This window comes from Protomyctophum bolini (genome assembly GCF_963924005.1).
Source record: "Protomyctophum bolini genome assembly, chromosome: 19".
In the NCBI taxonomy this organism is placed as follows: domain Eukaryota; kingdom Metazoa; phylum Chordata; class Actinopteri; order Myctophiformes; family Myctophidae; genus Protomyctophum; species Protomyctophum bolini.
This window is the reverse complement of record NC_137880.1, coordinates 17387426-17413570: the sequence shown is the minus strand read 5'-3', so window position 1 is coordinate 17413570 and position 26145 is coordinate 17387426. Positions and strand designations below refer to the sequence as shown.

General features: G+C 43.0%; 1 protein-coding gene across 1 annotated transcript in view; it reads right to left on the bottom strand.

Moving 5' to 3' along the window:
- The window catches only part of LOC308334161 (heparan sulfate glucosamine 3-O-sulfotransferase 5), a 59553-nt gene extending 34220 nt beyond the window's left edge, over positions 1-25333 (bottom strand). Inside the window, exon 1 of the mRNA XM_080790756.1 lies at positions 24891-25333. The gene's annotated coding sequence lies outside the window, so the exon portion shown is untranslated. The remainder of the gene's footprint in view (positions 1-24890) is intronic.
- Positions 25334-26145: the final 812 nt, after the last annotated feature.

Here is a 26145-nt window from a genome sequence, read left to right as displayed (position 1 = left end):
AGGAGATCCATAGAGATTCATTCTAATGATCTTAGTCGGTTGCAGTTTGTAAGATGTGCGACTGTGCAACTAGTCAAAGCAAATGCCACAAAACTATTTTGGGAAACATAATAGTTACCCAAGGTTCATAATTGTGTTTAATGTATGCAAAAGTATGCATATAGCCTACTGTACAGACAGAAAGATAAAAATGTAGTCCCCACGTGTTTTTGTTATGTTATGTGAAATGTGTCCTCTGCATTTTCCCATCCTAACTATTAGGGTGGGGAGCAGTTACAGTAGCAAGTGTCTTGCTCAGGCACACTTGGACAGTGTCACAGACTGGGTTTATCTGGGCCTGACTGGGGGTATCTGGGCCTGGGGCTAACTGCTAGTGACGTCAGTTCCCAGATGGCCTCTCAACCTATTCAGCTATAGCTGGCCTGCCCTTGTAGACAGCACAGAACTTTAGAAGTTCTGTACTGAAGAACAGAACAGACAGTAGTAATTCACTTACACCCGTGTGTGCTGCTTGTATTGACACAACGGCTGGACCATTGCAACTCTGTAAACATCTAATGTTATTAGACTGAAGGTGCACCATTAGGGGAGCACCTTGTCAATGGTCTCCCAAGAGCCAGACTTATCCCCCTTTTCAAAATCCGCCACAACAACAACAACTCAGCTGCCCGCTGTAGTTGTGGAAGACTCTGCAGACACACCAAAATTGCTGAAGCAGTTCAGGGGGGTGAAAGATGGTGAGAGAGACTTATAACACCCCCACCCATTATGCCCCTCATGACCACTCTTCCCTAGTTCCGACGTAAAAGCCTTTAAAAGTGACTGCATGTGTTCATTACAGATAAGGGAGTTTGTCTGCCCTCATAATTGCGTTGCTCCTGTGGCAGCCTGTATGTGCCAGTCAGCTATTACTGCCAATGACAGCGGCATGCCAGGCTGCACCAGGGGCTCTTGTTCAATGACATTTAGACCCATTTAGGGCTGATTTTATTAACTAGGAAGCTGCCATACAACTCTTAATGTTTGGATGGGGCTTTTTTTTGTCCACGTAGCAGATAAATGAGTGGTTTTCAGAACTAAACTGACACTTCAACAGGTGAGGTGGGGTACCAGTCTTGGGTAAAATGCCAATAAGTAAGTAAGGTCAGAGTGGCTTATTGTCAGTATTAGCTTAGCCATCTATCAATTGGACCAGAGTTTGGGGAAATATTATTATGGCATCACGAAACCCAAATCCTCAGCAGATTAATTTCAATTTTGTCGGATAAAACATATTTAACACCCCAGAAAGATTATAGAATGAGACGTGCTATATCACCAAACTGTACACTGCGTTCTTTAAATACTGCTGGTCAAAAGTTTTACAGTTTTTAAAGTGTAAAAAACATATTCCCTGTTAGACAAAAGGTATCCTTCCTCCAAGTAGTACTGCTTGTCAAAATGTGAATTGCAGACAATCCAAGGCACTCCGTCTTTGGTGAAAAATGTAATAATTTATTTGAAGATGAGAAAGGCAAATAAATAACAGGACCAACGCGTTTCGACCAAAAGGTCTTCGTCAGGGTCTATCTTATATTGTCCCAAATTATTGCTCCTTAATGATTATGATTCTTTAACTTTAAGTATTGTTCAGAGACGATTCTGGCTGGCAGGAAGTACTGCTGCAAAAGAAATGTTGGCACTGCGATGGCAAGCTCCATATTCTCTGCCCTTTAATCACTGGAAACAGTTATTAACTGATGTTGTAACAGCTAGATTAAATGGTGCAAACTATCAAACAATAGACAGCATATTCTCTATCAAGTTAGGACCTCTACTATATAACTAGCATGACATATATATTTTTTCTTTTTGGTCTTTGTTCAAATCTTTGCTAATTTATTTTTCTTTTCAGCCTATGACGGCGTGGGTTGGGAGGGATTATTTTTTTATTTATTATTTACAATTTGTTGTTAATTTAAAAAAAGTCGAGTTTTATGTTGTATTAAAATTGTTAGAATCATTACTATATCTTTCTCTTTTTTTGTCAACAGTGGTTGGTGCTGGGGTTTGGGGGTAGGATTTTTAAAAATGAGGCAAGGGGCAAGCTACTGATTGTAGTTGGCAAAGAATTGTTTTATGCACTTTTTTTTGTATGCCTGTACCTGTGCCTTTCATCCAAAAATGAAATAAAAAAATATTAAAAAAATATTAGCTGAGCCACGAGGGCATCTATGCTATATCCCCTTCACACTACACTGGGAGATGGATTGCTGAGGTGGAGCGCTACACCTTGCATCAGCTCCCAGTACTGACCGCACATGCTATCAATTCTCAGAGTTGGCATTGCCCGGGATCGAATCGAGATCCTTGTGGTCCAAAGGCATGTGCTCTACTGACCGAGCTACCTGAACACAGGTACTAGAAGTGCACCTTGGGTACAGTGAAATTCAGGATGACCGTCCATTTATCATCATGAATTTCACTGGCCATCTGATGTGTCAGATGTCAATTAAATTGGCATAAACCACAACTTCTGCACTGTATCATTTCAAAGGGAATATTTGTAAAGGATTTGAAATCGGATCTATCCTCCAGTCTGAGGGCTTCGGGGAGTGCCAATTATCTTGTTTTTCCCAAACTCTTTGATCACTCTGGCTCCATGGTGCAACGTGATGTCAGCCTCGGGTCATGATTTTGTTTGCACATAAAAGCACAAAGCCACAATCTGTTCTGTGACTGTCATTATTAATCTAACTCTAGAGATTGTGATACTAACAGCAGTATTAAAGTTAGAAAAGAGAACGCTCTGGACTTTGTTCTAGTGATTAATCACTTTTTAAAACATTATTTGGGGAATATATCTGTCAGCCAGCGAAAGCTTTGAAGTGCAAAAGAGGGAAAAAAAAGAGGGTGGAAAGAAGCATTATATATGATGTAAAGCCTGCGTTAATGGCTCAGGCAGATAACTCAATGTAGCTGAGCTGTAATTCAGCATCAGGTGATCAGTCAGCTGCTCGCTCTATAATTGGAGCGGGCTATTTAAACCTCCCTGCTTAGCAGCTTATTCTGCTTGCTCTTCTATCTTGCTGCAGTGCTGTTGTTTATGCTGCTTGTGTGTGCTTTGTGGTCTCTGTTTCTATAATGATCCGTAGGGGGGCATGCTATTTCACTCCCTGAAAAAAATATTTGGCTATATACATTTATTATAAATATTTCCATGCTTACAGGGAACGATTCCAGACGGAGCCTTGATGTGAATATCTGTGTACTTAAATCTGAGAGTCTGTCTGAATGAGGAGCCAGAGTCTCTAGACGCGGATATACTAGATCACCATAACAGACAGAGCTGGCATAAAGCCACCAACATGATCCACAGGAGTGTCTGCCTTTTAAACTGCAGCAAAGTGAGGAGTTTAGGTGAGGAGGAGGAATGCTGAGAACAGCCCTGCAGCCTGTCCTGGGCCCAGTGAGCCAGCTCCTAGAAATTACATCCAGTCCCAGGCAAGACACAGCATGACTAGAGCCAGATCTATATATCTGCTGGGACCGATATATTGGAAGTTATCTGACTTTTTCTAACAACGTCGTTGACAGCAATTATGCAGCTATTGTGTCCTGATTTGTAATGACTTTAAATCTGCACTCCTTTTTGATGGGCTCTAGGGCCCCGTTTCACTTGGTCTTGCTCAACTGGTGCTGTGGCGATAACCGGACTGTAGGTGCGAGGCTTCAAATCATCAGAGAAGATGAATGTTACATGGGTTAAGTGTCTGGAAGACCATACTCTTCCTGAACACTGATTGATAACACAAAAAAGCCTCTTCTGCAAAGACACCAACGTCCCCACCCAAGATGCCTAAGGGCTAAACGACCACGGTGGGTATATCGGGCAACCTGGCCTGGTAATATCTCTATTTAATCTGATTATTCATTTAAAAAAAAACAATGGTGATGTGTCAGATGTCACGAAGAAAACTCAACTAATGAGTAATTATTATATAGTTTTACTTTTCCTTACAACTTCAAAGAGCTATTTTTCCATCAGTGGCTGAAGGGGGCGGGGGTGCTTTCTCCGTGCTCCCTGATGAAGTGTTATGACAGTAAGTTTAATAAAGCATGAAGAAGTCATTAATAAGCAATTCTCCAGTGTGTTGACAAATAATGAGGGGAGCCTCAGCTGGATGGGGCGGGGAGGCAGACACACAGAGTAAATCACATCACAACCCTCACTGCTGAACGTCAAACCGAATAACCGTTTGTTAAAGTTATTCCCATCAACTTTTTGGTGTGTGTGTGTGTGTGTGTGTGTGTGTGTGTGTGTGTGTGTGTGTGTGTGTGTGTGCGTGCGCGCTTGTGCGTGCCGTCACTGTGACGCATCACTAGACAAGAGAAAAAAGCTACAAAGTCAAAGCAAACTCTTGTGGGTACAGGCACATGCCGCTCTGGTTCACTTCCTGCTGCGAAGACAGGAAGTTATGTGAGCATATATTACCATCCCTGAGGAGCCCAGAACGCCATACCGCCTCCTTTCAAGGCTCAACGTGTAGACATAGCACTCTGTCCTACGATATCACAGGAGACAACGAGAAACAAAACAACCGCTACAGAATGAAGAGCCGAAGTTAAACAGAGAGAGAGAGAGAGAGGGGGGGGGGGGGGGGGGGGGGGCAGTTCATCCTTGGAGACGAGATAACACAACTATCGGCTAGGATGTCTGGGAGCCTATAGAGATCTATGGGTTGTTATTGTGTGGCATGATGCTACTCAGTCTACACTGACTTCTGTAACAAGCTTCTGTCAGCTATGCCCACATTCCAATGCCAGGCTATGAGAAATGTGGAGTTGGCTCCATAAAACTTTGCTTTTATGAAATATTTAATGGGATTCCACAGTTGTTGTTGTTGTTGTTTTTTGCCGTGAGCTCATCTGCACATGACAACAAACACCAATGGATTATTTACAAGTTTACAACACAGTATAAAATGCATTCCAATGATCACAGAGCTCATATAAACTCTGCCTCATAACTCAGGGACCTGATACCATCCATTTGATTTTGTGTCGTCGTGCATGCTGCACTATTACAGCCATACTTTTTACGTGCGTGTTCTATTTTGCATCCCGTGCCACATCTTCATTTACAACTTCATAATGGATTAATAATGGAATACATAAATAAAGTGCTTAATCTAGGTATAGAGCTTCACAGGGAAGCGGAGAAACTCACCTCAACCATCACCATGTATTTATCGCTTATGGCCCGTAGGTCCTTGCCTCAGTCAGTGCTAAATGGATGTAAAGTTTTACTGTGACAATGCTCTGCTGGGTTGACCGTTTTGAAATGGACATACAGAGAGAACTCACACATCATTACTGTATGTGTGCGTGTGTAATTCACCACCAAGAGGCTAATTCAGCACCATGGACAGCTACAGACTGCAATCATCAGCCAGTCCTGCGTTGTCTAAACCACTTAAAGTACACAGAAAAACCCTGTTTGTTAAATGAACTCTGAAAGTGTACGAATTGTAATGAAGTAGACCCTTATACGGGTCATTTGTTTACATTCGTACACTACACTCTCCGAGTTACAAATTGTTACATTGACACTTTTTGAGGGGCGCTAGCCCCTCCAATGCATGGCTTTCGAAATTACAGCCAAAGCCAAGTGTAGGGACTTTTAGTGTTTGTTTAGAGCACTTTTAACAAATTGGTCCCAGTGCAAAACCATTTTACAACCACTGCCAGTGCCAACCAGTGGTCCACAACACCGATCTTGGTTTTCATTCTTGCCATTCTATCAGCCACTAATTTAAACCCTTGACACCAGGTCAGGTCAGAGCAACCGGCTAGAATAGAAAGCCCTGCTCCATCCGGGGGCCCCTCGAGTGGAATTGAGAACAACTCTTCTTTAAACTCTCTTGGAACTCTCTCTCTCTCTCTCTCCGACCACTAGGTTCATGCCAGATTCATGCTGAGCTTTCTTGGTAAAGAGCTAACCAAAGAAAGGACAAAAATAAATTAAGAAAGAGACATACAGTACTGAGGCAGAGAGTGTGTGAGATAGAAAGACAGAAAGAGACAGAAAGGCTGTCAAAATAAAAGAGTGCATAATGTGGCCATTCAGGATTCGCTGTTCCACACCTTAAAGCCTAGTTCAGACCAAAGATTTGCGAGGAGACAAAAACGTTTAAAGCCGGATTTATACTTCATCGCACAACGGTACATCATTGCACACTGGAGTATAAATTAAGCATTAGAGCGCTGCGGGGGGAAAAGTCGCAGCAGTCTGAAATTACCCCTAACGCCTCCACACAGACACTTAACCCATTCTGACCTGAGATCAGATTCTAAAAATGTGTTCTACATCCTGACAGTTTTCTGTATGTCAGTGGTTCTTCGATTTAAAAAAATCACACCCGTGTGAACCGAGTGGTGCAACTCCCCTCTCTCTCTCTGGCAACAGTGCAGCACTGTCTCTCTCTGTTTCTGGCAAACAGCGCCCCTACTGGTACTCATTATATGATGCTCATTAATAGGTGAACACAGGAACACGGGAACACGGACATTGCTGTTCCTTGGAGTGGTTGCACCACTCAAAAATAGCAGACCTACAAGCTCGTAGCACGCCACTCGGTGGCGCGCTACGAGCTTGTAGATCTGCTTGTAGATCTGCTAAAGCATAGCATAATGAGAACACCAAAAGGGGTTCCCGCCCAAAATGGGTTAATGGTCCTTGTAAATGTGAGGAAGGCCAGATTACATCCCGGCAATGCAAATGCAAAGTGGGCATCACGCATTGAATGCACAATGACGCAGCAACAGCAGTGCTGCTGTTCCTACCTGAACGTAAAAAAGAAAAGGCAAGATGGGCAAGTTTGGTTATGGAGTCACAGGTGGGTTCATTATGTGGAGCGTGAAGGTGTCAGCCTCATTAGGCAGGCGTCGGATCAGCCGAGGGGAAAATGATCGCCCCGCTGGGATCGCGGCCGCTTGCACTGCGACAAGTTCATCAGCAACACGCTGGGAATATGTCCCTCAGTATTGGATGGCGGCAAATACACATAAACATTTACAATGATTGTAAAGCTCAATAAAAACAACAATAATTGCTGTGTGGTTTAACCTTCATGGATATGACCAGAAAGACGCGCAAACGCGGGAAGCGAACGCAGCTCTTAAATATTTGGGTTTTGGACGTATAGCTGCTTTGGGGACTCCTTATATGGTTATGGCTGAGTCATGGTGACGTAATCACTCAGCTCCATATATGGGCACAAAAGCGGGACAGACAGACAGACACACAGACAGACATGATCTGCTAGGTCTCATAGTAAGTGCTCAGTGCGTTCGCAACTAATTTATATATCTACTTTGGTACTACAAACAGAATTGAAGATACATTTTCTAGCCAGTCTTGTGCAATGGCATAATGATAAAACACATAGAATAAAAGTTACTGTATAAAGTCCAAAATGGCGATCATTCCATGAGATGAGTAATGAGAAGTGACATTATAAATATGTCAAGAGGCTTTTTTAACCACTCGCTAAATACAATTCTTTTTTTATGATCAGTACTTTATTATATACATACATATGCATGGACATTATGTATGAACACAAAAACATAATATAAAACAAGGATAGACAAGATAAACAAAAAAAATACAAATCAATCAAATTAAACGTTTTAATTAGTTTACACGACCAAACACGCAGCATCATCAACTGTATCATTTGTATACTAAGACAGTATACAATCAAAAGGGCATTGCCTGACCATGGATCACATAAAGGACCTGCAACATGACTGAGGAACACGTTCCACTTCGAATCATATTTATCTAACTGATTATTCATCTTAAAAGATAACTTCTCCAAAGCAGCCACAATACCAAGCTGAGTGAACCATACATGTGCTGGAGGCAAATCCTTAGCCGTAATTAAAAACTGTGTTGTCTCATTAAGTCTAAATCACTGGTTCTAAATCTGGCTGGCTGGTTCTCCCACAGGTGTCCTTGAGAATGACAAAATGGAACCAACTGGAGCCTTACGGAGTCCATACACTCCCAGAGTTAAACTTAACACTTAAACTTAAACTTTACTGTGTAGATTGGGGTCCCAGAGTTAAAACAAACTGTATCAAATAGGGGTCTGTGTCCTCCTAATGCACATCAAACTTGAAATTAAAAAGGTTTAAAATCACTGGTCTAAATGACAGACAATGTCATGGCTGTCAGGATTATGAGGAACCGATGGACCTTGTGAGCATGCCTCATCTGAGACCTCTCATTAATAGCCAGTGGTGAACAGTAAAGCACTCAACCAAAGTATAGATGCTCCTGGTCAAATATGACTCAACTCAAAGTGAAAGTCTTTCTGTCAAATGAGAGAGTACAAGAGTATTCAAAAGTACAAATTACATTTTCTATTTTAATATTACTGAAAATGTGACATTCCCCCCCCAAATCTGACTTAAGTACAGATACTAAAAAGCTTCCTTAAGGCCTGGGCCATGGCTCAGTGGTCCAGGCACCTTGGCTGGTAATCCAGTCTGGCAGTGTGCCGCGGGTTCGACTCCCGATCCAGACGGCCTTTACTGCATCTCTCTCCCCATTTCCTGTCAGCCTACTGTCTGTCCCGCCATAAAAAAATATAAAATAAAGGCTTCCTTAAGTACAGCACTCAAGTAGATCAGTGATTCATAAATAGAACGAAACACTCACAATATGAGGTTCCACTTGCAGGACAGCCCTGCAACAGGATTCAAGACAAACAGGCTCTGTAGCGTAGTTAATGGAGCGGGTCCACAGGTCCAAACAAGCAGTTATTCTACAGACCCGACCCTGTCTGCTACTGACCCCCATGGCCCACGGCTGTCAGGCACACATCAGCACCTCCCTCTGTACTCTCCTCTAGTGTTTCAAAGGTTTCTGTAATCTTTTTGCAGTCCAGCCATGTACTATCAATTCTCTAAGCCCCCTGTTTCTTTGTTACACTTTTATTTTATCTAGGCCATGCTGACTTGAGGACACAATTCAGCACTTTTTCCAGCAGTGCCCTGTTTCACGCTCACAGCTATGCATACCCAGGCCTGCAAGTTGGGTTGCAACAGCTATAGTCAGCAAATACACCGGGTGACCGGGCAGTTGGCGGCTCAGTGCCTTGCTCAAGGACAGCGCAGCACTATTTTGTTTATGAAAGGGGAAAGGTGGTCATACCGTATGATTTCTCACAATAGGGTTTTATAACAAGCAGCCAAAAAAAATGAGCTTAAACAGCACCAGCAGTGGTTGAGAGTTAAGCATAATTTATGCTTTGCTGCACGCCAGTGTCGCATGCTGGGAATAGTCGATCTTTTGTCGGCTATATATTTGAGCCCAGGAATATACTGTTGTTTGAGCCATGAGTACAACCACAGAAAACTTAAATATTATGTGGAGATAATGCAACACAATTTGTTATTCAGAACAAGGTAATTATTTTTCCTAAATGTCATGGACACTGGGCTCACTTACTTCCTGGACTTCCTTGTGGATAGGGGGAGGGCTGTCTTGCTGAGACAACATTGTAGTGCATGGAGTTCATGACAGAGACACTGAGCCCACTGCTAATATCTAAAATATCTAAAACCACATATTACACACATAAGACCTCCAGGAAAGGTGTCCCTTTAAGGCACCCATGGGTGAAATGGGATTAAGATTCATTCATTAATGCAATCAAAGGCATAAACTATGAATATTCTTAACGCAAAATACTTGCTGCCACTTTTCACATTGTTTACTCGTCCCTGGTGTTTAGAGACCTTCATCCCAAGCAAATAAGTAAGTATTGGGTCAGTGGTCAGTGGTCAGTGGTCATGTAGTGCTGACCACTGACTCAAGGTTCTCAACGTTGGGTCCGGGGATCACCAGCGGTCCAAATAGAGCCTTATGGGTCCGTAACTCAGAGAGTATACAATCTTTGGGACCCCAATCTACACTAAACAATCCACAGGGGGTTACTTTAACTATGAGAGTATGCAAATTGGTCCATTACGGATTATCATGAGGGTCACAAAACTGTGACCCTCTGCTACAGCACTAGAGTTGACCACCACTGTCCTTCACCATCTTCTGACCAGAGGAGCAGATGAGAAAACAGAATGTGTTAGTAATATATAGAACAAGGTAAAACCACAATATGTATGTATGCTGAAACGGCAAAACGAAGCTGAGACGAGGCCGTTTGCTGTGCATGGTGCAGGTGTGGAAACGGCAAAACGGGAGACTCAGCACTAAGCCCTTTGAAGAATGAGAACCCCGGGCCCACTGTGTTTCCTTCAGCACTTATAATTGCAACCTCAGAGATGTTATATTGTTAGGATGTGTTTTACTATTTGAGCGTCATAGACGGGTGCAACCTTTCCATGGGTACCATGGAAGGGTTGCTTAAGAGCTCCACCAGTGTCTAATGTCTAGAGATAAGCGTGTCAAAATACATGCTCCTCATGTTCCATGCTCCTTGCAGTGTTTCTTTTGTCTGGGTTGAGGGATTTCTGAGCTTACATTGACTCCAATGAGTCGGTCGGTGCGGGCTTGCCACCATTGTTGTGTGTATGTGGGAAGTGAAGACGCTGGCATCGAGTGTTCGCCGCTTCACCTCCCAATGTATGAATGAATGAACCATTGTAAAGCGCTTTGAGCACTTGGAAAAGCACTATAAAATGCAATTCATTATTAAAACCAAAATTTGCTGCCAAAAACAACACTGCAAGCTACGCTACTGAATCGGCAGGGGCATTCAGAACGTGTTAGAATGAAAACAGTGCCTTACTAGATGAAGAGGGCATAAGACACGGTGGACTGCTGCTGTGATTTCATGAAATAAAGAAACTCATAAGAAACTTTATACAACATTATCATGTGGATATTCCCTTTTTTCCTAAGACGGAGCACAGACAAACCTGCTATCCACATTTTGCTGAAGTGTTCCCAGATTGGTAGATAATACCTGATATGATCAACACCATCATAAATACTGAGTTAGCAATGGATGTATCATAAATGAGACTTTTTTGTAAAGTAACATTGCAGTAATTTTGTAACATTTGTGTGTGTGTGTGTGTGTGTGTGTGTGTGTGTGTGTGTGTGTGTGTGTGTGTGGCTAGCGTCGCAAACCACTGGACCGATCACCACCAAATGTCACACTGCCAGTATGCCACGGAAGTACATCCCAGAGTACTTTTCAATTAATAATCTCAGATCCACCGTCACGCCATCGCCCCAAACTTTGGCAAGACTGACTTTATCAATATGACTTCATCAATGAATATACATACAGTACAAACAGCCACACCATTATTATTAGACCCCGTCTTATGTTTATACTTTGTCGTATGTCTGTGTCACGTCACGGAAATAGCCGATCTATAAACTTTCATAAATCTGCTATTTGTGGGATTGTGACACTGCCATACGATAGAGCATAAACTATAGGCATTATCCAACAACAGGGTCTTTATTCAATAATGTTCTGTGGGCAGCAGCTAAGCTTCTGGAACAAGTTGTGTTAATGTGCTTATCGAGATCGCTGAATCACACATGCAGTTAAACAGTCTTCTTTAGTTGCACACGGGGATGAAAAACACGAGAGCAGTTTCTTGAGTGTTGTAGTGTTTAACGCCTGTGCTAGCTCAACCTGCCAGAGCAGGTTGTTCCAACCCGTGATTACCGATGACAGAGCTAATTGCCGGGCAATGGGGAAAAGCCGTTCATACCAGCTCTGCTGTAGAAGGACACATTAAATATTTATGGGATTTCTCCCTATTTTGACTGCAGAATATTCCCTGTTTTCCACCCTTTATGGCCTCCGACACGTCCTTTATTATATTCCCTCGGGCGCTTAAAAGACTGACCTGAATACAGAATCGGACGACTGATCAGGCAGATGCAATAAACCTATGGGAAGTAGAGGCTGTCCTTTTTTTAGGAAAAGATTGCTAGCGTGGAAATGAAGCTGTGGCCAAATGAGAAGCCATACACGGCCAGCATATATAATATCTCCCTCACGGGATCATCTCCATGAGTTACTGCTGTAACCATTCTGTCAAAATGAGCAGGGGCTGGTAATACAGAATCTGTAACACGTTCTTTCATGTTGTTTCTGTTTCATTAGACCACACAGTGGAGAAGGGAACCAGAGTAGAGAGAGGATGCGCAGTTACACAGGTCATGCACTATATTCAAATTAACAGCTTTCAACCTGAGTAACATCTCTATTTTGAGCATTGGAAAATAAAATAAAGTAAAGTAAAGTAAAATAAAATAAACAATATATATATATATATATATATATATATATATATTTATTTATTTTTTCCAAAGAGAGCAGAAATAATAAGCTTGGCATGTAACATCACTGCAATGTGTTGTGATCCACCTGGCAGTCCATTATGTCCACCATGCAGGGTCATTTAATTTAATTTCATCAAAAGTTATCAATCATCTTTCTTTTCTGTCTCAATTATGGTATATACTAAGATGCACTGATTTGTACCAAGACAGACCAACCTTTGGCCATAGCATTCATATAACCAAAGCTGTTGTTCAAATTGTTTCATAAAACTGAACTGAATGTCAAGGAACCCGGAAATATGAACACATCACTCCCATTTTAGCTGCACTCCATTGGCTCCCAGTACGTTTTAGAATCCATTTTAAGATTTTATTGTTTGTTTTTAAATCTTTAAATGGATCAGCGCCAGTTTATGTCTCCGATCTCCTAAAACCCTATGCTCCCTCTAGGTCACTGAGGTCAGCAGATCAAATGCTCCTTGTCATCCCCAAGGCAAGGTGTGTGAGAAGAGGGCACCGAGCCTTCTCAGTAATTGCTCCGAAACTGTGGAACCAGCTTCCTAGCCACGTCAGGCTGGCTCCAACACTACCTGTTTTTAAAACACATCTTAAAACTCATTTCTATTCCCTGGCTTTTAAACCGTGAATAATGTGTACTCTTGATTGTTTGATTTTATTATTATGTTTTTATTACTGTATTGTATTGTATTATGTTTTGCTTTGCCTAATTGTACAGCACTTTGGTCAACTTTGTTGTTTTAAACGTGCTCTATAAATAAAATAAATAAATAAATAAATAAATAAATTTAAAAACTGCACTTGCAATTCTTCTACTGTCAAACAAACAGGAAGAAGACCCTGCTAATAGCGCACATTGCACACCACCTCATGATTCTACACTGTCTGATGCTGCTTTGTCACAGTTAATTATTAACGACCCTAGTCTGACCAGGGACTCTCAGCATTCCATCTTTTACACCACGTTCCTTCTTATAGACCCAGAGTCAATGGAAAAATGAAAGCAGCATGAATTAAAAGAGGCTCATTTTCAAACCATTAATTTCTGCAAACGATTATGCTGCCATTTTCAATGCAGTATTTCATTTTGAAATCAGTTTTAAGAAAGCATTGATCATACCGAGCAAGAGAAAACCGATAAAACCTGAGACAACTTTTCAACGGTGCTCAACATTTCTTAGTTAAGTGACATCCGTGTGCAAAGGCTATCTCTAATTATTGTTTTTTTGCCCCAATCTGCTCCTCATCAAGTGTGTCTATTTGAACCTAAATTACAAGGGGTCATCTCAGTAAGAAAAGCACGGTAATAGAACACGCCGCCGGTCATCACATTTAATAGTATGACTCATCATTAACACTTGCCACAGGCGATCGATGCAATGTAAGTGAAAAGAATACTTGAAAACAAGGCCAGAGCGGCAACTTAAGTGCTCCATCAGATAACACAGGGCCATAACTCACAGGGGGAGATGGCTTCTGTTTTTTTCTCAGCCCTAGGATGGTTCGTATTACTCCTGATCAGCGTTGCTTTCCAGAGGGACCAGACAGGCAGCCAAACGACCAAACCCCTCCTCCTCCGTCTCCTTGTCTCAGTGAATGGGTAATGTTGACCACTCTTTATCAGCAGCTTATCCCCCATAAGTAAACATCTTTGGACATTTCGGTTTCAGAGACTCATGAAAAATTCATCGAATCACGAGTCCCCCCAACCTAAAGGAAGAGGCTGGAGGAGGGCTGGCTCTAAAGTGCGCGATAGAAGTGTCCGCCACAGTTGGAGTACAGTAAGTTGTTAATACCGACAGTTTCATTTGACAGGATCTTAAAGCAGCTTGTAAAAGTCAATCAGCGCAGGTAATTTCCAGTTGCAAAAGTAAGTATGTGCTGCATAAATCTGGGCTCATATCCAGAGACAAGGCTGCTTCTACCTGCAGAACACTTGCACGGATTCATAATAACATGAGGGATTCCACTAGTTAATTGAACACATGTAACACAATGTAATCAAGAAAATGTATTGTATTTTTTTAATATATATATATATATATATATATATATATATACTTTTTTTAACTTTATTTTTTATTGGTTTTCTTTTTTTTTTTCTTTTTATCCCACAATTTTGTAACCCAGTTTTCTTTTCACCCTGTGCCAATTATCTAATGTAATCCTGGGCGCTACACTTCCTCTGCCAACCTGGGGGGGCAGCGGACTGACCTCATGCCTCCTTCTATGCATGAGGAGTCCAAGCTTTTCACCTGACAGATGGGAATTTCCCCGGCCGGACGTAAGGGAAGGGACACGTTATTCCGACCAGTTCCTTTCCCCTCCATCAGGCGCCCTGGCTATTTATTGGTTTTCTACACGTGATGTTTGATGTGAGCTCGCCAAAGGCACGCACACTTTCTAGTTCTATACATTAGTTGCGTTTGACGAAGCCACCGAGTTGTTCCAGGAAGCTGATATACTCCTGATGTTCAATAGCTGTGATAAGCTCAACCAGTTCATCAGCAATCGTGCTGTCAAGCCCTCGGTCAGCTATAAGAAGTCCATCCATCGGGGGTCTCCAGAAATAGACCTTGTGAGTTTGGCCTCTGTGCCATGCAGCTTTAGCTCCCATCCTCCAGACATCTTTGGAAGTGTTTCGTATACCTGGATCTTCTTTTCTTTGATTTCATCGGCCAAGAATGATTTGTCTGTTTCTGTGTGCAGTGCCCCGTGTCCACACGACACCGACGGCCTGGGTATCTTCTGTGTGCAGTGCCCCGTGTCCACACCACACCGACGGCCTGGGTATCTTCTGTGTGCAGTGCCCAGTGTCCACACGACACCGACGGCCTGGGTATCTTCTGTGTGCAGTGCCCCGTGTCCACACGACACCGACGGCCTGGGTATCTTCTGTGTGCAGTGCCCAGTGTCCACACGACACCGACGGCCTGGGTATCTTCTGTGTGCAGTGCCCCCTGTCCACACCACACCGACGGCCTGGGTATCTTCTGTGTGCAGTGCCCCGTGTCCACACGACACCGACGGCCTGGGTATCTTCTGTGTGCAGTGCCCCGTGTCCACACCACACCGACGGCCTGGGTATCTTCTGTGTGCAGTGCCCCGTGTCCACACGACACCGACGGCCTGGGTATCTTCTGTGTGCAGTGCCCTGTGTCCACACGACACCGACGGCCTGGGTATCTTCTGTGTGCAGTGCCCTGTGTCCACACCACACCGACGGCCTGGGTATCTTCTGTGTGCAGTGCCCCGTGTCCACACGACACCGACGGCCTGGGTATCTTCTGTGTGCAGTGCCCTGTGTCCACACGACACCGACGGCCTGGGTATCTTCTGTGTGCAGTGCCCCGTGTCCACACCACACCGACGGCCTGGGTATCTTCTGTGTGCAGTGCCCCCTGTCCACACCACACCGACGGCCTGGGTATCTTCTGTGTGCAGTGCCCCTTGTCCACACCACACCGACGGCCTGGGTATCTTCTGTGTGCAGTGCCCCGTGTCCACACGACACCGACGGCCTGGGTATCTTCTGTGTGCAGTGCCCCCTGTCCACACCACACCGACGGCCTGGGTATCTTCTGTGTGCAGTGCCCCGTGTCCACACCACACCGACGGCCTGGGTATCTTCTGTGTGCAGTGCCCCGTGTCCACACCACACCGACGGCCTGGGTATCTTCTGTGTGCAGTGCCCCGTGTCCACACGACACTGACGGCCTGGGTATCTTCTGTGTGCAGTGCCCTGTGTCCACATGACACCGACGGCCTGGGTATCTTCTGTGTGCAGTGCCCTGTGTCCACACGACACCGACGGCCTGGGTATCTTCTGTGTGCAGTGCCCCGTGTCCACACGACACCAACGGCCTGGGTATCTTATAGAGCAGAAGAGTTTGGGCCTGAAGCTCGAAGAAGCCCCTTTACCGTTCGTCATCCAGAGCGACCGGGTGAACGGCAGAGTTGTGGTAAACTGAAATGCACATCAACTGCGTTATATTATCGTCCCTTTAACAAAGCAGTTACTACTTGGTCTCTGAACGCCAAAGTATTCATGCTCATTAAGTCCCTGGGTACGAAAAGAGTTTAAATCGTTTTAAAAGTAGTCTGTGTACTGCAATAGTACTTGCAAAGAACTCCCTCCACAACTCCGCAGGGGATGCAACACTCTGCCAAAAAAACGTCCGTTACCATGGTAACGAAGGCAGTACTACTGTCCCTATAAGAAGTCTAATTGCGGTAGGGAATAGCAGTAGATGGCGATAGGGAATTAAGCACCCATAGTGCTACGCCAGTATCATACTGTGCAGGCAAACAGCCTTGTATTGAGTAATAGAGCCCTGTATCTGCATCTCTGAGTTTGAGTCAAACCCAACTTCACTTTGCTGACCCAATCTCTTGTGGTTACAAACCACATATCAAGTCAATAGTTGTGGGCAATACTGTAAATGCATTTTTATTTATTATTCTTTTTTTGAAGGGTGCTAGCCGCTCCTATGCCCAGCTTTGTGTGTTTGTGTGAATCATAGTCGATGATTTGATTGGCTGATCACCCCATAGCAATGATTGTCTGTACGTATTGAGGATAAAAAGTGTGGACAGATAAGTGAAGACGGAAAAGTGTGGACGGAATTATAAGAGCGCCCCTCACTTCACACAGGTGTGATTTCTTTCTATTACTTCTAGTTATTGAGGGCCGATAGCCCCTCGGCTATGTCCAGATTTTGTGTATATGAACAAACTGTCCTGCACAAACATTAAATCCCATTGACAATTAATGAATTTTGAGTGTTTGTGTAAACACAAACATTGCGTGACACAAACGCAAATTCTGATTGGCTGGAATGAGATGATTTATGATGATGTACAATGATAAGATCGCCCCTCACTTCACGCGGTTGTGAGTTTTTAATTAGAATATATAGCTGTATTGTTTTCTGTATGAGCATGAAAGTTATTTCAGGAACAGAAACAACAGGCAATTTTCTTCCTTCTTTTCTGGTTCGGCTGGTCCAGTCCACAGTGGCGCAGCGCCCTGGGATAAGTTTTAGGGAAGGACAAACCGAACCCAAATATGGAGATGATCACATGCAGTGCTAATGACTGATGTCATAGACGGGCCACGTGAAGTTGAGAGCATCATATCTGCCAGTGGAAAAAGAATATCCGTCTGGCCTTTTTCTGGCATTTCATCAAAGAGATGAGACAGCAGGGCCCTCAGTGGTGCAGAGCCCTGGGAGAACTGTTAGGGTTCAGTGCCTTGCTCAAGGACAAGTCCGCAGAGTTGGAGTGAAGCCATAGAACTGGCTGCCACCCAGTGCATCCCTTCAAATGACCTTACGCTTATTAACTTTAGCTTGCATTATTAAGCACTTTCAACCTGGCGGCTCAATTTTTCATTTTCTTACAACTTTTTCAAAGAATTGTGGAAAAGGGGTAGATAGGGCTTAAGTGGTTAAATAACCATCTAACAAAGTAAGCCCATTCTGGGAGGTTGAAGGGGAATAATGCCATGTTCTGATGTTCTGAGCTTTTTGGTTATGTATAATAACATGCCGTTTACACTGTATTACCATGGCAAATTCATAGTAAATGCTAATGTACAGTATCTGACAATAAAAAGGGGTTCAGATTCTTATTCAAAATTGTCCCTCTAGTTAACGTCCTGCCTGGTAGCTATACAGTATGGAGGAAGGTACAATTCTTCCGCCGAAATTGATGAACCTGCCTGAGATGTAGTTACCTGCCACTATGCTGTCCTATAATGACTCAAGGTAAATCAGCTTTCGATTGGAAATATAATTAGCATTGCATTTAGTATGCGAACACTACTGTATGTCCAAACATCAATAAAGCTTCCACAGATCTCTTTTTATTGTCAGTGTTTCGGCAGCGGTAGGTGATGCCGAAGGAGAGAGCAGTGGTTGAGAATGTGAGATGGATACAGTTTAGACTGAGCACAGTGTTCACTGTAGAGCAGTGCTTCTTCCCAACCTTTTGTGGATCGGTGCCCACTTGGAAAAGGCGTTTGCGGCCCACCAATCTGTTTTACGTGCCGTGTTAAGTGGGCCGTGTTCGCAAAAGGGTATGTGGGCTGTGTGCATTTTCAGACCATGTTTATTCTGATGATCAATCAATTGATTGTGATCCGGCTTGGATTAACTCAATTATTGGCAGAGCTTCTCCAGAACAGTCTGCACTGCCAGCGTTTTTATTAATCTTTCAAGGCCCACAGAATACGTTGTTCGATGACTATTTAAACACCAAATATCTCAAAAGAAAGAAGAGAGTCTCTACTTTAATCTGGGGGAAAAGTTACCGCAATGTTCCGTTCTTTCGTTATTGCCAGTTGAATATAGCTTGTTTTCAGGAAAAACGCTGTCTGGGAACAGAAAGCAGAGATTTTTATTTTTATAAATATTATAATATTAAACTGACTATATATATATATACTGTATATATTTGTTGTTTTTGGCAATTATTTGGGGATCCACTTGCAATATCCTCAAGGCCCACCAGTGGGAACAGAGGGAACATTTTAAAACGCTGCCTCTGCTTCTGGCTGTGAAGAACTGTGCAGTGACAGACGCTGCTCTCATCGTTTCTTATCAGCAAGGAGGTCATTCAGTATGGCTACAGATGGACTGGACACTACATCTAGGCTAGCATAACAGCAGAGGACAGTGTAGTTCAGACAAGGATTTGTTCAAAAATAAAAAAGAGAGGGACACAAATCTTATACTTTGTTGTACAACAAATATAATAGTTTTACTACAAGCACAAAATGAATGAACTCACACCTAAAATCAGACCCAAATTTGTGATCAAATAAAGGCCTACAAAATATAGTAAATTAATGTGTTTCGTACTAAGCAGAGTTTAGTCTCTCGAGACAGACTGTTGACTCCCGTCAACGAAAAGAGGGCACTGTTTTCCCTTTGTTTTGTGTTCACACGGGCAGACGCGAAGACAAATCAAAGATCACGTATCATCTTTGCATCCTCATGGTCCATGCAGTGACACTGAATGGTAGACTGCGTCTTTGTGTCTGCCCTTGTGAATGCAACATTACTGTCACATGCACAGTTCAAATGGGTGGTATTAGTTTACAGGTAAGAGCTTGCGACAGTGAGCTTGATGCTTCAAGTTCAACAAAGCACTGGAACCATTCCAGTGGAGCTGCTCACTACATCATGAAAAATGTTCCGACAAATGTTACGTTAGTGCCAGCTAAGGTTTGGCAATGTTTTATGTGAGGTTAAGGTTAAGTTTAGACATTTTTGACGAGTTGTTCAGGGTTGTGCTAAGGATATTTTGTAAAACTACAAACCTGTCAGAAACGGTACTGTATGTAACGTATTAACTGTAGAATAAATACATGTTCGGTACATTTCCGAGAAAAACATAAAACACATTTATGTAGAATAGTTATAAAAACATATCAATGAAAGATTACATTACAGTGAAAAACAACTATTTACACAGTAGGTTCCAACTCATACTGGTTACACAGTCTGATTTTAAGTTTTAACTAGTAATCCTTCCTGCATATGAGCAGTTAATGCAATTTATGCTATTTGGTGGAGTCTCTAAAGGTATTTCAAGTGCATACAGCATAGCCTGAATGGCCCAGTAGGAAATTAACCCCTAACCTGGTTAATGTCATTCCCACTCTTTCTTGCAAAGGAGAAAGCCTGGAAATCTTTGTGATTGTATCTGTGGAACCGAGTCAAACCGAATTTCAGGCCTCAACTCCTACAATTACAAATGCTTATCAAGGTGGGGGTCCCGGTCACCAGTTCCAATAAGATTAGGCACCACCTGAAAAAAGGTTCAGAACCAACCTGCTCTAGTCTAAAGCACTTTCAAAATAGGCGTCCCTATTTTTGGCATGCCATTATAGGTGAATCTTTTTTTAACACATTTTCAAAGAGTTACTGTGTGGGGGAATTAGCAGACACCAAACTAACTCTCTCTCATGCACACTCCACATTGTAATTAGCAGGCAACAGTGCAACACTATCTCTCTCTCTGTTTCTAGCACAACAGCGCCACTTTTGCCCCTACTGGTACCCTAAATAAACAAACAAACAAACACACACACATAGGGATGGACATAGGGACATTGCTGTTCCTTGGAGTGGTTGCACCACTCAAAAATACATCGCATGGATGCACCTGGGACGTATCCTCAGTAATGTATCCCAAGGTCATCTGGGTTTCGGGTCTCTCAACATCATATCCCTCACTCAGGTGACCCAGCCGGGGTGATCAAGTCCCGACTTACATCCCAGTAGCTACGCTCGATCAGTCCCATTAGGGAAAAACCAGGGCCACACAATCCGTTCCTCCTGAACTACTCTGCTGGGACTGGATATGCGGGAGGATCGCACCAATCTGGCACGTGGAAGGACTAGGCTCTGTGGGTTGACTCCTGTCCGGGCCCCTCCTACGTCTCACCAGGTCTACCACCTGTGCGTTGCACTAGACTCCCAGCACCAGGCACTTCATTCAGGAGTGGTGGATACATACATACATGCTGGGTGTTCTGTGCCTACACTTCCAGGGCTCTAGCGTCATTGACCATTCACTCCTTGTTTTGGTGATTTACTGGGGAACGTAGATACAGAAGTGTGAGAAGGAGACGGATATATCTCTCAACACAACCAGAACTCTACTTAAAAACTAGTTCTGGTAATCCAAGAACATTTGACAACTTGGTCGAACCTACCGTGCTCTACCTACTCAATACACCCACCAAAAGGCACTATTTCTGTCTAGAAACCCAAGCTATTTGGAGTGACATCATATTATGTCTGTTTCCACATTCCAACCAAACTTCGTATTGTATATTATAGAGCTTTTTGGCTATAGGTAGGATGACAGTCCTTGGGAGAGAGAAACAGAAATGATAGGAAGTAGGCATCACTCAGCGAGACAGAACCGTTGTCATTATTTATGCATTCAGATGTCAATTACACACTGAATATAGCACAGGCAATAAATATGGTTCCAATCCACTATATGCGGAACACATTCTCATTTGAAGGCTTTAAAACATGTGCTGCAGAGATGGAGAACAATATTGCACTTTCTTATCCATATAGTTTTCTGTTCTCAATTTACAATGAGTATAGTATAAGGGATCGTGTCTTGCTCATTGACAACAGGATAACAGCCTACTAGCCTTTGCTGGAATCGCTTGTAGTAACACTTTCATTTATAGAGTGGTCTCAGTAACCATTGTGCTGCTCTGGCCATCTCAAATATATACTAATAATTGAACAATATTGTCTTATTGAAGTAAGTACAATATGAACACAGTCTGGGGGAAACATTTAACCACATTTAACCACATGAACCCTAGTATCCTTAATCTGGGCATATCATAATCATAATAGGCAAACATCGAACGAAAATAACATCTGGGTTCAAGGTTCAACAATGGGTTGAAATAGTCTTCAGAAAGATATATAATATTAATAAAAATATCTAATAGTTAATCACTGGCTCATTGCCGGAGGATGAGGATGTACAAATTGCATCAGGCAAATGTGTAAAATGACACCCCCTATGGCTAATGGATGTGTGGGGTTATGATATTGTTTTGAAAGGCTCTAAATTTAAAACATGCTGTCCTTCAGATGCTACATGGTTACAGAAAACTCACACAAATCATTACTACATGGATACTAAGAACACACTTGATCAGACCCAAGAGGAAGAGAATGCCAAGGGAGGGGGAAAAAGCCACAGACAAAAAGCAAAGAGCTGTGAGTCTGTGAATAATGATTACGGTCACCTTAGCCATATATCACAAGCCACTGGGAAATAACTTGGATAAGGGGCGTCAGCACGAAGGACTGACAAATTTCTGTGCCATCCTCAGATTTCATTCCCACAGTTACTGTCTGTGCGTGAGTGGCTTGTTTGTGCGTGCGTGCGTGCGTGTGTGTGTGTGTGTGTGTGTGTGTGTGTGTGCCTCTCTCTCTCTCTCTCTCTCTCTCTCTGACTCTTTCCATAATTGCCTGCTAAAGCAGAAATTAATCTATGTTGTCACAACCAAAACCTTTATAAATTGAATGTTGCCTGTTGTTGCTTTTTGGCCATGAACAAGGATTTATACTTCATCGTACGACAGTGTCACGTGCCAAAAATAGATTGTAGATCTGCTATTTTTGCTGTGTGCCACCATTCGTACAACAGTGCATAACTTAGGCATTACTCGGAATGTAGACTGATGACACAATCAAGTACAATCAGTTGTGTGTTGGGCAAGGATCACTTGTAATCTATTGAGAACCGAAAGTAAACAAGGTTAGTAGTAGGTGGATGTTACCGGAATACTGAATACCGGATGCTTTCAATTAGTGCTTCGGCAGGCCGGACGTGAACAAAATGTTAATAACTTGCTTGGGCAATGGTAGAATTGATGCGCCGGGCGAAGAGGACGCCGTGAAAACCTGAGTGATAGGCTATTCTCTGTATTCTCTCTCTTGTTCTTTTCAGAGATTTGTTTTACAGTCGGTGGCAGCCTCCTCCTTGGCCAAGTCCGTTGTTTCATCTGCCAGAGCGAGGCGCCTCATTTGCTCCTCCCAGAAGGTCATCGGAGACTGGGGGCTTTCAGTGGAAAGACCTGCTTTCCTTCACTTGCCTGTCACAGCAACAGCCCTGCCCACAGGAGTCATTAATGTGAATAGAACAACATGGCTGGAATGGTTTAACCATCGTGACCTCTGTTATCTCATATTACATATTAGACATTCTACAAGCACTCTCAAGTTTGGGTTCATCCAAACACCGCACATGGATATCCTCCTTTTGTCATTATACTGTATATCCCAGGAAAGAATGAGAGACAGTCTTTTTATGTTATGGGTTTGTTATGTGCTATTGTGTGGTCATGAAGATAAGTAATCCTGCCTTCCGCTGAGATGTGACAATTACGACTACTGTACATTTGAGTAACTGGTAACAATTTTGGCCATGACAAGAGGTATTGAGAGGTCTGTCATTGCCGCTTGTATGCTATGATTGCCTTTAATCTCAGTGTCAGCTACCGGTACTTTTAATGGCCAATGGGCGGGGCTAGTGGTTCTGAAATAGTTTATGCATTCACCATGACTAAATATGTCAAATAACACAATCTTCTTCATACATCAGCATCATCATAGTTAGACATACAGTTCTTTGTCTGGGTCCAGAAACACAGTCAGACTGCTAGAAGAGGCGACAACTGGAGCACCATATTAGAGTGTTCCGATAAACCACACTGAAGGATCTAATCTGCCACTGTAATATACAATTATAGGCTAGACATAATTTTACCCTGACTAAATATTAACCACTTTCAACCTTGCATCACTATTGTGTCATTATAGGCAGTATAGGTGTCAGAAATGGCCAAACATATTGACAGTAGCATCTTCAAGCTCACAACCGGTATCTCTAATACTTCAGTCATACTGTACGACTACTGTATAGAGGCTTAAGAGTGATTAATCACTGCTAGTGCAGAGCTACTGTATGCCGTTTTATATTCATCGATTGGTCATACACATTTGTCAACCAATGAAGCACACAAAATAAAATGTAGACCTAAAATGTATATGTACTGTATAGCCCCATATGTGCCCTCTCCCTACGCTCATTCTGTGAATGAATTCTCATTCTACAGAATGAGCGTAGGGAGAGGGCACATGCATAATAGTAATATGCTGAGCACAATGATCTATTCTATTCTAATGCAACCATTGTTACTGCCCACAAAACATTGTTTTTATTGCCCTAGGCCTAGATTATAATAAAGATGTGCCGAAAACTATGATTTGAACAATGGTAGACTGTTTTCTAGTTCTACTCATAATAATAATAATAATAATAATAATAATAATAATAATAATAATGGTTGTAGTTGTTGTAATTATGAACTTTATAACCATTGTAAATTAATTATAAAGACAAGAAACTAATTGTAGTCAACTAGACTGGAGTATTTCAGTGAACTCTTAAACTGTTCTCATCTCATCTCCTTGCAAGGCTATAGCTTATAGGTAGCCTACTCTTGCAAATGATTGCAAATGATTGCATGAGCTGTACCACAACACCCTGGCTTCAATATGTTCACTTCAGTGATACCGTTACCATGCATAACTACAAATGGTAGGCTACACATGGTAAATGGTCTAATTTGTATCCGCCATGCATGTGTTCAGAAGAAATTGAAAATATAGAATTCAACCCGCAATTCATTCTCCGACACGTTTGCCCATCAGGATGCTAGACGTATCCTAATAATATAGGATAAGGAGGATATCAGTTGAACTAACTGAAAACAAAATAAGCCGAACCAGTGAAAGCACACCTGGAACACATTCCCTCCTCAGCTGCTGTCACAGTCTATACAACAAAACCCGATCGCTGCCTAATGCGGTCTGATAATAAGGTCCAGGAACAGTAGAGACATCCACCGACTACCTTTAAGTTTAACCACATGTGTTTTACGCAAAAACGCGTAAAGGGGGCACCGTGCCCCTCTTGGAAACTAAATATTTACCTGTTCGGCATCCTCTGCGGGACACGGCGGCTTAACCTTCCAGTGAAACGCTCCAGGGGACCGGCCGAGACGCTGTAGAGGTCAGAGAGCGTGTCCACATGTCACCTCTCTCTTACACACCGAACGCACTTCTGCCTAACTGATGTGAGCGATCTTAGTGCTGGTGTTATTGTTGTTTTGTTTAGTTTTTTGTTGATGTTGACTGGATCGGATTAGGGTGACTCAACTACGATTCGCTTCACCTCGGGACGTCAACGTGTCTCTGGGTCAGTGCCGCGAGGATTACAATGAAGTTTGTTAAATCAGCTGTGACAGTCCGTCCGTCCGTCCCGTCCAACGTCAATGGATCTCTTCTTCTTCCTTGCTCATTTCGGACGACGGACTCGGTAGAAAAGGCAGCAAAGTTCAGGATAGAGCAGCTAGGAGGTCCTCCTGCAACACCAGAGCGCCCTCGCTCGAAAATAAACACTAGTCTGACTGGCGGAGGGTTGTATGCAGCGTGGAGCCCACGGTGCTGTGTAGTGTGTGCCTGCGTGTGGCTTACTTCTGAATGAAGGCGGATCGGATGATGAGAGGAGAACTGGGCGTCGGGCGTGTTCCTTGGATGAGGTAGAAGGAGGAGGTGGTGGAGGAGGAGGAGGTGGTGGTTGCGCAAATATGGGATGAGATTAGTTACCGAACCAAAGTAGCCTACACTACAGATGAGAAGTTATCGAACCAAAGTAGCCTACCTTCACTCACTCACTCACTCACTCACTCACTCACTCACACACACACACACACACACACACACACACACACGCACACACACACACACACACACACACACACACACACACACACACACACACACACACGACACACAAGGGTGGGGGGGGCGCCATCCCCCCACTTCTCTCAAGTCTAAAATATTATTTTCTCCAAAAATATGTTTTTGGACTTTCATGGATACGATCAAGCATTGTAAACCCTGTTTCTAAATAGGCTATACACTATTTACCTATTTAGCCTATATGTTTTAATAATTTCTGGTGTATTATGGGCCGTCCCCCCACTTCTAAAAGTAGCAGTACAACACTGCACAAAGAGAAAGAGAACTGTGTGTGGTCACATTAGTCCTGCTTTGGACTAATTAAATATTGATTGATTGATTGATTGATTGATTGATTGATTGATTGATTGATTGATTGATTGATTGATTGGGCATTAATTGGCAACCCATGCTCAAATTTGATCAAAACAAACCTGATGCCAC